The sequence below is a fragment of the Lepisma saccharinum genome, chromosome 11, assembly GCF_977018435.1.
Source record: "Lepisma saccharinum chromosome 11, izLepSacc3.1, whole genome shotgun sequence".
NCBI lineage: Eukaryota > Metazoa > Arthropoda > Insecta > Zygentoma > Lepismatidae > Lepisma > Lepisma saccharinum.
This window is the reverse complement of record NC_139239.1, coordinates 43,656,599-43,669,626: the sequence shown is the minus strand read 5'-3', so window position 1 is coordinate 43,669,626 and position 13,028 is coordinate 43,656,599. Positions and strand designations below refer to the sequence as shown.

The window sequence follows — 13,028 nt, the reverse complement described above, 5'->3', positions numbered from 1 at the left end:
CGAGCATGGAGAGCAACGAAGGCGGCGGTGTGGTTTGGAAGATTGGAAAATCGAAGGTGAGCTTCGAAGGCAACGACATTAAAGTTAATTTAGGCGAGAAGGATAGTTGGAACAGGTATCCGGGTACGGTGGGACTGTGGGAACTCGTTGCCAAAAAGCAGCCGAAAGATTACACTGACGAAGATTACCAGAGTTACAAGGAAATTTTGATCATGACGGATGCCTTATACCAGAACAACGACGCCTCGCAGAATAGGGTGAAATCGAGCAGCGGCGAGAAGTACAGAAATCTCATCAAACCGATTTGGAACCAGGTGAAAACAGGCAGCGGCGTCAAACTCTACAACACCCTGCCCAAAGAGTTTGTGTGGGTGGACGACGTGCGCAAGCTCATAGACCGATTGTTGGTTATTGCAGGAGAGGAGAATGCAGGCAATCGTAATTTCTACAACGAGAAGGTAGGAATTGTGGACATGATCAGCACAAAACTTTCCAACTTCATCGTGAACAACGACAAGGGCATAGGTTACCTCATTAAAATTATCAACACGCTGCCTCCGAGATTCTGGAACGTGGCCGAAGGAAAGGGACTCGTGAACGACATCATCAACAAGTTACCTTTCGAGATGCATTTACCCGGCTACCAGTTCTGCGGACCGGGTACCAAACTCGAGAAAAGATTGGAGAGAGGAGACAAGGGTGTGAATCCGTTGGACGCCGCATGCAAAGATCACGACATTGCCTACAACACCACTCGCACCGATCTGAATGCACGTCACGAAGCAGACAGAAAGTTAGAGCACGCAGCTTTCGAAAGATTCGTTAGTAGAGACGCTTCGCTGGGAGAAAGAGTTGCAGCACTGGGCACCACCATCGCCATGAACACGAAACAAAAATTTGGATGGGGTGTATAAATAAATAACATACAGTAAAAAAGAAATAATAACAACATGTCTTGCATAACCGATTTGCCGCACGAACTGCTATGTAAAATATTCAAACACGCTTGCGAGGATGTAGGGAAACTTTTACACGTAGCAAGAACAACTCCGAAATTTCGTATCCCTTGTGAAATGCTTATCAAGGGCCATCTTCGGGAGATCAGTGGAATGAGGAGCGGTGATCTTGACACTCTTCTTTCGGTTGCGGGGGAAAAATTAAACGATAGGTTAGACGAACTGCACGAGGCGAGGCAGGGGAGAAGACGATATACTGATGATTGGTGTAAGTCCAAACAGGAAACTGAAGAAATCATCACGCACATCATTGCGTTTTCCGAAGCACGAACTTTCTTCCTCTAACGCACACACACAAAAAAAATCTTCGATACAAATCGTGAAAAAAAATATATATATAAATAACACACATCGTGAAAAAAATCTTCGGTATATATAAATAACACACATCGTGAAAAAAAAACTAAATTTCTCTAACACACACACTGAAAATTTCTCTTCGATATGACAACTGAAAAAATGAGTGACCTCCAAGCATTAAAACAAATGCTAAATTTGTCAGTAGAGTATGTAAAAATTCGGGAATTGGAAGTGGACAAACCTTACACGATAACTTCCGGTTCAATTGTTTCTACCCAGTATGGTCCCAAGGCACGTCTCTTGCTCAACGCACAATACAGTCTATTTTTACCAGATCGATACGCTGACATGTTATCCAACGAGAAGCTAGCTATTTTAATCGAGAACAAAACTCGAATCGTGTACAAGGGTACAAAAGAACTTCTTGGTAAAAAAACAAAGCACGTAATAGAATTTGTGTAACGACTCTGCGCGAAGTATATCCTTGAAAAAAATTACACGGAACAAAAAAATCTCAGAACATTTATATATAAATAACATACCAAAAAAAATTACACAAAACAAAAAAATCTCAAAACATATATATATAAATAACATATCGTGAAGATAACATATAGAGCATCAACATGAAGCCCAAAGGTGTCGTGTACCAGATACCATACTCCAATCTGAAAAATCTAGGTGCCCTCGATGGGTTACTCACCAAGAAACAACGTGAGAAGAAACGTTCTTGCTTGACGAAAGGACACGGAATGAAATTACTTCTCAGCACACCTCAATTGAAACGCTTGCAGCGTTCGCGGAAACAGCAAAAGATTGGAGGTTTCATATTCAGCATCCCAGCCATCCTGGCAGCATTGGGGGCCGTTGGAAGTTTGGCCGGCGGTAGCGCCGCCATCGCGAAAACCGTCATCGACTCGAAGAAGAACAAGGCAGAATTGGAAGAACAGAAACGTCACAACCTGGCTATGGAGAAGAAGGGGAAAGGTATAACCAAAAAACAAAAAAGCAACCTCGATGCTTTGAAAAAATATAAAAAAAAGAAGAAGCCCTGTCCAACTTCGATATTGAATCTCTAATCGAACTGTTGGGAATAAAAAACTTCAGGGGTGTTTTCATGTCCGATTCTCTACCCTCTGCTGTGAAGAAAAAGGAGTATGGCGTGGTCAACCTGGACAGTTACAAAAATCCTGGTACACATTGGATATGCTACCTCAAAATTGACGATAACAATGCATTTGTTTTCGATTCGTTCGGTGGCACACCGCCTGCCAGGTTGGTGAAGTATCTCAGTGTTGCCAACCTCTACTACAATGACAAACGCATCCAGGGTTTCACTGATGTTAACTGCGGCCACCTATGCCTTTCCGTTCTCGCATACATGTCTAAAATAAATAACCCGTCGGTGGAACATTTTCAGAAAGCATTGTGGAACCTGAAACACGATGGGCGTGTTCCATCTCACGAGCGAATCTTCAATCTTGAAACTCACGCTGCACGACGACATCGTCTATCCTAAATCCGTAGCTCTGCGTGCATTCTACAGCATGTACCTCATACCTAACGTCACGCAGCACAACAACAAAATTAGCGTCGGAAGCGAACACATCGTCGTCACGCCAGGCCAATACAATCTTTCCACTTTGCAAGCTCAGTTACCCAAAGGCACGTATTTTTCTCAAAATTCGGTCACGCACAGAGTGGAAATCGTGTCGGCGACGGAAACCGTGGACCTGGGCACCATGGGTGAACTTTTAGGTTTCGAGAACGACACCAAACTCGAAGCTGGCATCAAACATACGGCAACCAACATTCCTAAATTTCTAGCCATAGAAACTCTAAACGTTCACTGCAACGTGGCGGAAGGCATGATCACGAAATCCTCGGACGGATTGTTAGGAAGTCACAAGCAGACAGGAATCATAGCCACATTCAAACCCAGTTCCGAATTCATGGAACCGATCATCTACACACCCTCTTCGCCGATCTATTTTCCAGTATGCCGCAACCGCATAGACGACATAGAGTTGGTGGTGACAAACGAGAAAGGAGACGTGGTGGATTTCGCAGGTGCAACGACCACTGCCATCGTGGAGATCAACGTATAATAAATAACACGCATAGTAAAAATGGAGCAAATCGAAAGTTACGAATTGCAATCTTTCCCTCCCAACCGTCGCACGTTCGCCAATCTCAACGAAGCGAACAGGGAGATCGAATACGACGTGGACGTAGGCGACGGGTTTGTTCATCCTCACAGAGCGGACCTCTATCTTCAATTCGACGTGGTGAAGAAGGAAAGCGGAGACGCGTTTCCCGCAACAGCAAATTTGATACTCGTGGACAACTTCGTGCCTCACCTGTTCTCGCAGGTGGAGGTGAGGAAACACAACACCGTCATAGACAGAATAGATTATCCAGGCATCACGTCGACGGCAGTGGGAACATTGAAATTATCCAAAACTGACGCAGCATACTACCAGGCGGGAGGATTCGAAGCGGGGACCAAAATATCGACTAGAAGTCACACGGTGCTCTTTCCCATGCGTCTGCTGCCGGGATTCTTCTCGGACTACAAAGAGATCATGTGGAAGGGGGGATTGCGCGTCACGTTTCGAAGAGCGGCCAACGACAACAACGCACTAATGCGATACACCAACTTGAACGCTGACGGCACGCCGATAGCCAACACATTACCCGAAGCGGCCAAGTGCGTCATACGGAGCATGGAATTGAGAATGCCGATCGTGGAATTCGAGACGAACTACGCCCTCAAGTACAAAGCAGAGATCTTGAAGAATCCGCAGGTGCCGATTCACTTTCACGGTTACCAGTGCGTGCAGAAGATGGCATCGGGAAGTCACATGGAATTCGACGTGACAACTCAGTTCAACAACATACAGTTCGACATGCCAGATTTCGTCGTAGTGTTCTTTCAAACCGGGCGCGATAACAACCAGGAAAAAGATTCCAGCAAGTTCGACGACTGCAAGATCAAAAACATTTATCTCAAAAATGGACGCAACGAAGTGTTCCCGCGCGAGAATTACAACCTCGACATGACCAAAGACGATTACCTCAAACTTTACGAAGCTTACACCTCTTTCAAACGCGTGACCGAGGGAAGCATGGACATGTACTACACGCCCAGCGAATTCAAAACCCGCAGACCCATGTTCGTCATCAATACCACGAAGAGGAAGCAGGTGGTGGTCAACGATCGAACCAACATCAAGGTCGTCTGCGAGTTCAACAGTCCGTTGCCCGAGGACACCGTATGCAGTGTGATCCTGGTCGCCGAGAAGTCCTTCGTCCACGACGTGAAGAACGAGAGGGTCACAGAGCAGTTTTAACAGGTTTTTAACATCTTTTTCTTGCACAATAAGAAATTTTTGTGCTAGCACAATCAGTTTCAATGGCACAATACGAAAATTTCACTAGTTCAAGATCAATTACAATATCAATTTCATCAGTTACAATATTTTTTTGCATTATAGCACAAAATAATCAGAAAATTTGCACAAAAATTTTGTTGTTGGTGTTTTTACATGAGAAAATTAACAATAAAATTTTTTTATCGTTTCAGATGCTGTCGAACATCAAAAACACATACACATACACACACACACTAAAAAATAAGCATGCAACTTTATTTGTAACACACACATACATTCTCCATCTTCATCAAGAAAATATTATAATAAACATAATTATTTTTTTTATCTATATCTCACAATAAAACTCTATATCCAAAAATATTACAACATCAAAATAACACTAGAGTCGTTAGTACACGTTGCATGCATTACGGAGGTCCTCTGTAGGGTTTCATGGAAGTTTGGGGGAAAAAAAAACACGTGAAACTCTACAGAGGTGCGGCTATCTAGAACCGCAGCCATTAGAACCTTTTTGGGTTGGGCACCACGCACCCTGGCGGGGTTAGGGGCCAGGAATCTTAAAAAAATAAAAAAAAATATTTGTTTGTTTGCTTGAGTCACAATACGGAAATAATAAGAGGCGCGCGCGCGTGTGTGGCACATCGTTCCCGAGAGAGGTTTACAAAGGTCACGATATACAAACATTGGTGACCGGGACTTGGAAGATTACGATAAGGTGCATTCATACTTCAAGAATGAGAGGATGAGAAGATGAGAAGATGAGAGGATGAGAAGATGAGAGGATGAGAAGATGAGAGGATGAGAGGATGAGAGGATGAGAGCGCATCTTTCACTCATCACTGCTTTTCTGCGCCGTGAAACATCGTCAGCGCAATAAATAAGCGCGCGCGCGTGTGTGGCACATTGTTCCCGAGAGAGGTTTACAAAGGTCACGATATACAAACATTTGACCGGGACTTTTGAGGTTTTGGCGAACGCCAAATGAGTAAAATGAATTTTTGATGTTTTGGTGCCGTTTTCTTCGTTGCGAAACATCGTCAGCGTAATAAATGAGGCGCGCGCGCGTGTGTGTGGCACATCGTTCCCGAGAGAGGTTTACAAAGGTCACGATATACAAACATTGGTGTCCCCGAGACTTGGAAGATTACGATAAGGTGCATAAGATGAGAGGATGAGAGGATGAGAAGATGAGAGGATGAGAGGATGAGAGGATGAGAGGATGAGAGGATGAGAGCTCATCTTTCACTCATCACTGCTTTTCTGCGCCGTGAAACATCGTCAGCGTAATAAATGAGGCGCGAAACGGGGAGAGAAAAGTGAGTTTTTGAGGTTTTTGTGGTCGTTTGGTCAAGAAATCAAAATTGCAGTCAAAGGCATATTTACTATCTACTGATGTCCCGACTCGTCTCGAAAGCTAGAAGGTGGCCTATATGTAACTTACCGAAAGCAGTGCCTTTCGCCAACGGACATACCGCGTTAAATATACCGGTTTTCGTCCCAAAACAGAAATCAAGCAGCGACGGATCTGGTAAGTACTTGGATGAGTGACAGCCTGGGAGCACCAGGTACTGTTAGTAACCTTTTTGCTTTTGTAATGGTGATAATGACCTTTTTTGTAACTTGAAGTCAATCAATCACAAACATTTTTTGCAGAATCCCTTCCCGAAGAGCCGGCGTTGGTAGTTTTTCTGCGAGGATACGTTCCTGAAATATTATTTGATGTATTTTTAGGCGTTTCTGTTTAAAATCCCAACCCTGCACAAAATTTCCTTCTCTGTCTTTTAGCTTTAATGTTAACACATCTCTCGAAGGTTGTTAAAGCACATTTTCTCACTATGATTACAATGAAATGTATCATTAATAGTAACAATTATGTTTCATCTACACATTCTTGGCAGTGCACACTAAACGAGACATAACCCGTCTCGTCTCGAAAACTAGATGGTTGAGTATATCTTGCTTACCGAGAGCTGTACATTTCGCCAACGGTCATACCGCGCTGAATATATCGGTTCTCGACCGATCACCGAAGTCAAGCAGCGTCGGGCCTAGTAAGTACTTGGATGGGTGACTGCCTGGGAACACCAGGTACTGTTGGCAACCTTTCTTTTGTTTTGTTTAATAGTGACCTTTTTGTAATTTGATACCAATCAATCATCCACAGTTTCTGCAGAATCACCTCTTTTAAACCTGTAAGCAAATAATATATGTAAAAAATGTATATTAGTATAAATAGATATCTGGGAAGCCGATGTTTTTTTTTTACTTTCTTATCATGCTGGGTTGCATGGTGCAGTCGTATTACAGCCGGCCTCCATAGTTGCGGTGGATAGCGGTGCCTGGATCCGCCGTCTCTCTCTCCGTAGGTCCGGCGTTGGTAGTTTTCGGCGAGTATACGAGTCTGCGTTATTATGGGGTGTATATTTTGTTCAAAACCCTTTCACAGCACTAAATTTGAATCTCTATCTTGTATCTTTAATGTTAACACATCTCTCGAAGTTTGTTAGAGCACATTTTCTCACTATGATTACAATGAATTGTATCATTATTTGTAGTACAAAAACGTATGTTTATTCTACAAATTCTTGGCATTGCCTACGAAACGTGAGATGTCCCGACTCGTCTCGAAAACTAGAAGGTGGACTATATGTAACTTACCGAAAGCAGTGTCTTTCGCCAACGGACATACCGCGTTAAATATACCGGTTTTCGTCCCAAAACAGAAGTCAAGAAGCGACGGATCTGATAAGTACTTGGATGGGTGACCGCCTGAGAGTACCAGGTACTTTTATCAACCTTTTTCTTTTTTAATGGTGATAATGACTTTTTGTAACTTGAAGTCAATCAATCACAAACATTTTTTGCAGAATCGCTTCCCGAAGAGCCGGCGTTGGTAGTTTTTGTGCGAGGATACGTTCCTGAAATATTATTTGATGTATTTTTGGGCCTTTCTGTTTAAAATCCCAACCCTGCACAAAATTTCCTTCTCTGTCTTTTAGCTTTAATGTTAACACATCTCTCGAAAGTTGATAAAGCACATTTTCTCACTATGATTACAATGAAATGTATCATTAATAGTAACAATTATGTTTCATCTACACATTCTTGGCAGTCCACACTAAACGAGACATAACCCGTCTCGTCTCGAAAACTAGACGTTGGAGTATAACTATCTTACCGAGAGCAGTACCTTTCGCCAACGGTCATACCGCGCTGAATATACAGGTTCTCGTCCGATCACCGAAGTCAAGCAGCGTCGGTCCTGGTAAGTACTTGGATGGGTGACTGCCCGGGAACACCAGGTACTGTTGGCAACCTTATTCTTTGTTTTGGTTAATAGTGACCTTTTTGTAATTTGAAACCAATCAATCATCCACATTTTCTGCAGAATCACCTCTTTCATAGCAGTCAGAAAATAATATATGTAAAAAAATGTATGTTAGCATATATGAATATCTGGGAAGCCGATGTTTTTTTTAAATTTCTTATCATTCTGGGTTGCAGGGTGCTGTCGTATTACATCTGGCCGCCATAATTGCGGTGGATAGCGGTGCCTGGATCCGACGTGTCTCTCTCCGTAGGTCCTACGTTGGTAGTTTTCGGCGAGAATACGAGTCTGCGTTATTATGGGGTGTATATTTTGTTCAAAACCCTTTCACTGCACTAAATTTGAATCTCTATATTGCAGCTTTAATGTTAACACATCTCTCGAAGTTTGTTAGAGCACATTTTCTCACTATGATTTCAATGAATTGTATCTTTATTTGTAGTACAAAAACTTATATTTCTTCTACACATTCTTGTCATTGCCCACAAAACGTAGGATGTCCCGACTCGTCTCGAAAGCTAGAAGGTTGCCTATATGTAACTTACCGAAAGCAGAGCCTTTCGCCAAAGGACATACCGCGTTAAATATACCGGTTTTCGTCCCTAAACAGAAGTCAAGCAGCGTCGGGCCTGGTAAGTACTTGGATGGGTGACTTCCTGGGAACACCAGGTACTGTTGGCAACCTTTTTCTTTGTTTGGGTTAATAGTGACCTTTTTGTAATTAGAAACCAATCAATCATCCACAGTTTCTGTAGAATCACCTCTTTTATAGCTGTAAGCAAATAATATATGTAAAAAATCATGCTGGCTTGCAGGGTGCTGTCGTATTACATCCGGCCGCCATAATTGCGGTGGATAGCGGTGCCTGGATCTGCCGTGTCTCTCTCCAAAGGTCCAGCGTTTGTAGTTTTCGGCGAGAATACGAGTCTGCGTTATTTTGGGGTGTATATTTTGTGCAAAACCCTTTCAATGCACTAAATTTGAATCTCTATCTTGTATCTTTAATGTTAACACATCTCTCGAAGTTTGTTAGAGCACATTTTCTCACTATGATTACAATGAATTGTATCATTATTTGTAGTACAAAACCGTATGTTTATTCTACAGATTCTTGGCATTGCCCACGAAACGTGAGATGTCCCGACTCGTCTCGAAAACTAGAAGGTGGACTATATCTATCTTACCGAATGCTGTAGCTTTCGCCAACGGTCATACCGCGCTGAATATACTGGTTCTCGTCCGATCACCGAAGTCAAGCAGCTTCGGGCCTGGTAAGTACTTGGATGGGTGACCGCCTGGGAACACCATGTACTGTTGGCGACCTTTTTCTTAATGCTGATAATGATCTTTTTTGAAACTTGAAATCAATCAATCACCCACAGTTTTTGCAGAATCGCTCCCCGAAGAGCCGGCGATGGTAGTTTTTCTGCGAGGATACGTTCCTGCCATATTATCGTATGTATTGTATGTGCGTTTTTTGTTTAAAAACCCAACCCTTCAAAAAATTTCCTTCTCTGTCTTTTAGCTTTAATGTTAACACATCTCTCGAAGGTTGTTAGAGCACATTTTCCCAATATGATTACAATGAATTGTATCATTATTTGTAGTACAAAAACGTATGTTTATTCTACAAATTCTTGGCATTGCCCACGAAACGTGAGATGTCCCGACTCGCCTCGAAAACTAGACGGTGGCCTATATGTAACTTACCGAAAGCAGTGTCTTTCGCCAACGGACATACCGCGTTAAATATACCGTTTTTCGTCCCCAAACAGAAGTCAAGCAGCTAAGGATCTGGTAAGTACTTGGATGGGTGACAGCCTGTGAGCACCAGGTACTGTTAGCAACCTTTTGCTTTTTTAATGGTGATAATAAATTCTCTGTAACTTGAAGTCAATCAATCACAAATATTTTTTGCAGAATCGCTTCCCGAAGAGCCGACGTTGGTAGTTTTTCTGCGAGGATACGTTCCTGCCATATTATTTGATGTATTTTTGGGCGTTTCTGTTTAAAATCCCAACCCTGCGCAAAATTTCCTTCTCTGTCTTTTAGCTTTAATGTTAACACATCTCTCGAAAGTTGATAAAGCACATTTCCTCACTATGATCACAATGAATTGTATCATTATTTGTAGTACAAAAACGTATGTTTATTCTACACATTCTTGGCATTGCCCACGAAACGTGTGATGTCCCGACTCGTCTCGAAAACCAGAAGGGGGAGTATATCTATCTTACCGAAAGCAGCATTTCTCGCCAACGGTCATACCTCGTTGAATATACCGGTTCTCGTCCTATCACCGAAGTCAAGCAGCGTCGGGCCTGGTAAGTACTTGGATTGGTGACCTCCTGGGAACACCAGGTACTGTTGACAACCTTTTTGCTTTTTTAATGGTGATAATGACTTTTTTGTAACTTGAAGTCAATGAATCACAAACATTTTTTGCAGAATCGCTTCCCGAAGAGCCGGCGTTGGTAGCTTTTCTGCGAGGATACGTTCCTTCCATATTATTTGATGTATTTTTAGCGTTTTTTGTTTAAAAACCAAACACTTCACAAAATTTCCTTCTCTGTCTTTAGCTTTAATGTTAACACATCTCTCGAAGATTGTTAAAGCACATTTTCTCACTATGATTACAATGAAATGTATCATTATTTTGTGTAGTAACAATTATGTTTCACCTACACATTCTTGGCAGTGCACACAAAATGAGACATAACCCGTCTCGTCTCGAAAACTAGACGGTGGAGTATATCTATCTTACCGAATGCAGTACCTTTCGCCAACGGTCATACCGCGCTGAATATACCGGTTCTCGTCCGATCACCGAAGTCAAGCAGCGTCGGGCCTAGTAAGAACTTGGATGGGTGACCGCCTGGGAACACCAGGTACTGTTGGCAACCTTTTCTTTAATGCTGATAATGACCTTTCTTGAAACTTGAAGTCAATCAATCACCCACAGTTTTTGATAAATCGCTCCCCGAAGAACCGACGTTGGTAGTTTTTCTGCGAGGATACCTTCCTGCCATATTATGTGATGTATTTTATGTGCGTTTTTTGTTTAAAAACCAAACACTTCACAAAATTTCCTTCACTGTCTTTTAGCTTTAATGTTAACACATCTCTCGAAGGTTGTTAAAGCACATTTTCACACTATGATTACAATGAAATGTATCATTAATAGTAACAATTATGTTTCATCTACACATTCTTGGCAGTGCACACTAAACGAGACATAACCCGTCTCGTCTCGAAAACTAGATGGTGGAGTATATCTAGCTTACCGAGAGCAGTACTTTTCGCCAACGGTCATACCGCGCTGAATATACCGGTTCTCGTCCGATCACCGAAGTCAAGCAGCGTCGGGCCTGGTAAGTACTTGGATGGGTGACTGCCTGGGAACACCAGGTACTGTTGGCAATCATTTTCTTTGTTTTGGTTAATAGTGACTTTTTGTAATTTGAAACCAATCAATCATCCACAGTTTCTGCAGAATCACCTCTTTTATAGCTGTAAGCATATAATATATGAAAAAAATATATATTAGTAATTATGAATATCCGGGAAGCCGATGTTTTATTTAATTTCTTATCATGCTGGGTTGCAGGGTGCTGTCGTATTACATCCGGCCGCCATAATTGCGGTGGATAGCTGTGCCTAGACCCGCCGTGTCTCTCTCCGTAGTTCCGGCGTTGGTAGTTTTCGGCGAGAATACGAGTCTGCGTTATTATTGGGTGTATATTTTGTTCAAAACCCTTTCACTGCACTAAATTTGAATCTCTATCTTGTAGCTTTAATTTTAACACATGTCTCGAATTTTTTTAGAGCACATTTTCTCACTATGATTACAATGAATTGTATCATTATTTGTAGTTCAAAAACGTATGTTTCTTCTACACATTCTTGGCATTGCCCACGAAACGTAGGATGTCGCGACTAATCTCGAAAGCTAGACGGTGGCCTATATGTAACTTACCGAAAGTTGTGCACTTCGCCAACGGACATACCGCGTTAAATATACCGGTTTTCGTCCCAAAACAGAAGTCAAGCAGCGACGGATCTGGTAAGTACTTGGATGGTTGACAGCCTGAGAGCACCATTTACTGTTAGCAACATTTTGGCTTTTTCAATGGTGTTAATGACTTTTTTGTAACTTGAAGTCAATGAATCACAAACATTTTTTGCAGAATCGCTTCCCGAAGAGACGGCGTTGGTAGCTTTTCTGCGAGGATACGTTCCTGCCATATTATTTGATGTATTTTTGGGCGTTTCTGTTTAAAATCCCAACCCTGCGCAAAATTTCCTTCTCTGTCTTTTAGCTTTAATGTTAACACATCTCTCGAAAGTTGATAAAGCACATTTTCTCACTATGATTACAATGAAATGTATCATTAATAGTATCAATTATGTTTCATCTACACATTCTTGGCAGTCCACACAAAACGGGACATAATACGTCTCGTCTGGAAAACTAGACGGTGGAGTATATCTATCTTACCGAAAGCAGTACCTTTCGCCAACGGTCATACCGCGCTGAATATACCGGTTCTCATCCGATCACCGAAGTCAAGCAGCGTCGGGCCTGGTAAGTACTTGGATGGTTGACTGCCTGGGAACACCAGGTACTGTTGGCAACCTTTTTTTTTGTTTTGGTTGATAATGACCTTTTTGTAATTTGAAACCAATCAATCATCCACAGTTGCTGCAGAATCACCTCTCTTATAGCTATAAGCAATTAATATATGTAAAATATGTATATTAGTATATATGAATATCTGGGAAGCCGATGTTTTTTTTTAGTTTCTTATCATGCTGGTTTGAAGGGTGCAGTCGTATTACAGCCGGCCGCCATAATTGCGGTGGATAGCGGTGCCTGGATCCGCCGTGTCTCTCTCCGTAGGTCCGGCGTTGGTAGTTTTCGGCGAGAATACGAGTCTGCGTTATTATGGGGTGTATATTTTGTTCAAAACCCTTTAACTGCACTAA

The 13,028-nt window shown here is 42.2% G+C and overlaps 5 non-coding genes and 3 pseudogenes across 5 annotated transcripts; all 8 read left to right on the top strand.

Annotated features, from left to right (window-relative positions):
• The first annotated feature begins 6,695 nt into the window (after nucleotides 1-6,695).
• Nucleotides 6,696-6,814, top strand: LOC145995674 (5S ribosomal RNA; annotated as a pseudogene).
• A 1,095-nt stretch (nucleotides 6,815-7,909) lies between these two features.
• LOC145995647 (5S ribosomal RNA) lies at nucleotides 7,910-8,028 on the top strand. The gene has a single exon (XR_014442692.1). It is a non-coding gene; the product is annotated as a 5S ribosomal RNA (ribosomal RNA).
• Nucleotides 8,029-8,604: 576 nt separating this feature from the next.
• LOC145995801 (5S ribosomal RNA) lies at nucleotides 8,605-8,723 on the top strand (annotated as a pseudogene).
• Nucleotides 8,724-9,243: 520 nt separating this feature from the next.
• Nucleotides 9,244-9,362, top strand: LOC145995644 (5S ribosomal RNA). Its single transcript, XR_014442689.1, has one exon. It is a non-coding gene; the product is annotated as a 5S ribosomal RNA (ribosomal RNA).
• A 934-nt stretch (nucleotides 9,363-10,296) lies between these two features.
• LOC145995733 (5S ribosomal RNA) lies at nucleotides 10,297-10,415 on the top strand (annotated as a pseudogene).
• Nucleotides 10,416-10,823: 408 nt separating this feature from the next.
• LOC145995628 (5S ribosomal RNA) lies at nucleotides 10,824-10,942 on the top strand. Its single transcript, XR_014442673.1, has one exon. It is a non-coding gene; the product is annotated as a 5S ribosomal RNA (ribosomal RNA).
• A 401-nt stretch (nucleotides 10,943-11,343) lies between these two features.
• LOC145995702 (5S ribosomal RNA) lies at nucleotides 11,344-11,462 on the top strand. The gene has a single exon (XR_014442716.1). It is a non-coding gene; the product is annotated as a 5S ribosomal RNA (ribosomal RNA).
• A 1,095-nt stretch (nucleotides 11,463-12,557) lies between these two features.
• LOC145995398 (5S ribosomal RNA) lies at nucleotides 12,558-12,676 on the top strand. The gene has a single exon (XR_014442454.1). It is a non-coding gene; the product is annotated as a 5S ribosomal RNA (ribosomal RNA).
• The last annotated feature ends 352 nt before the right edge of the window (nucleotides 12,677-13,028 follow it).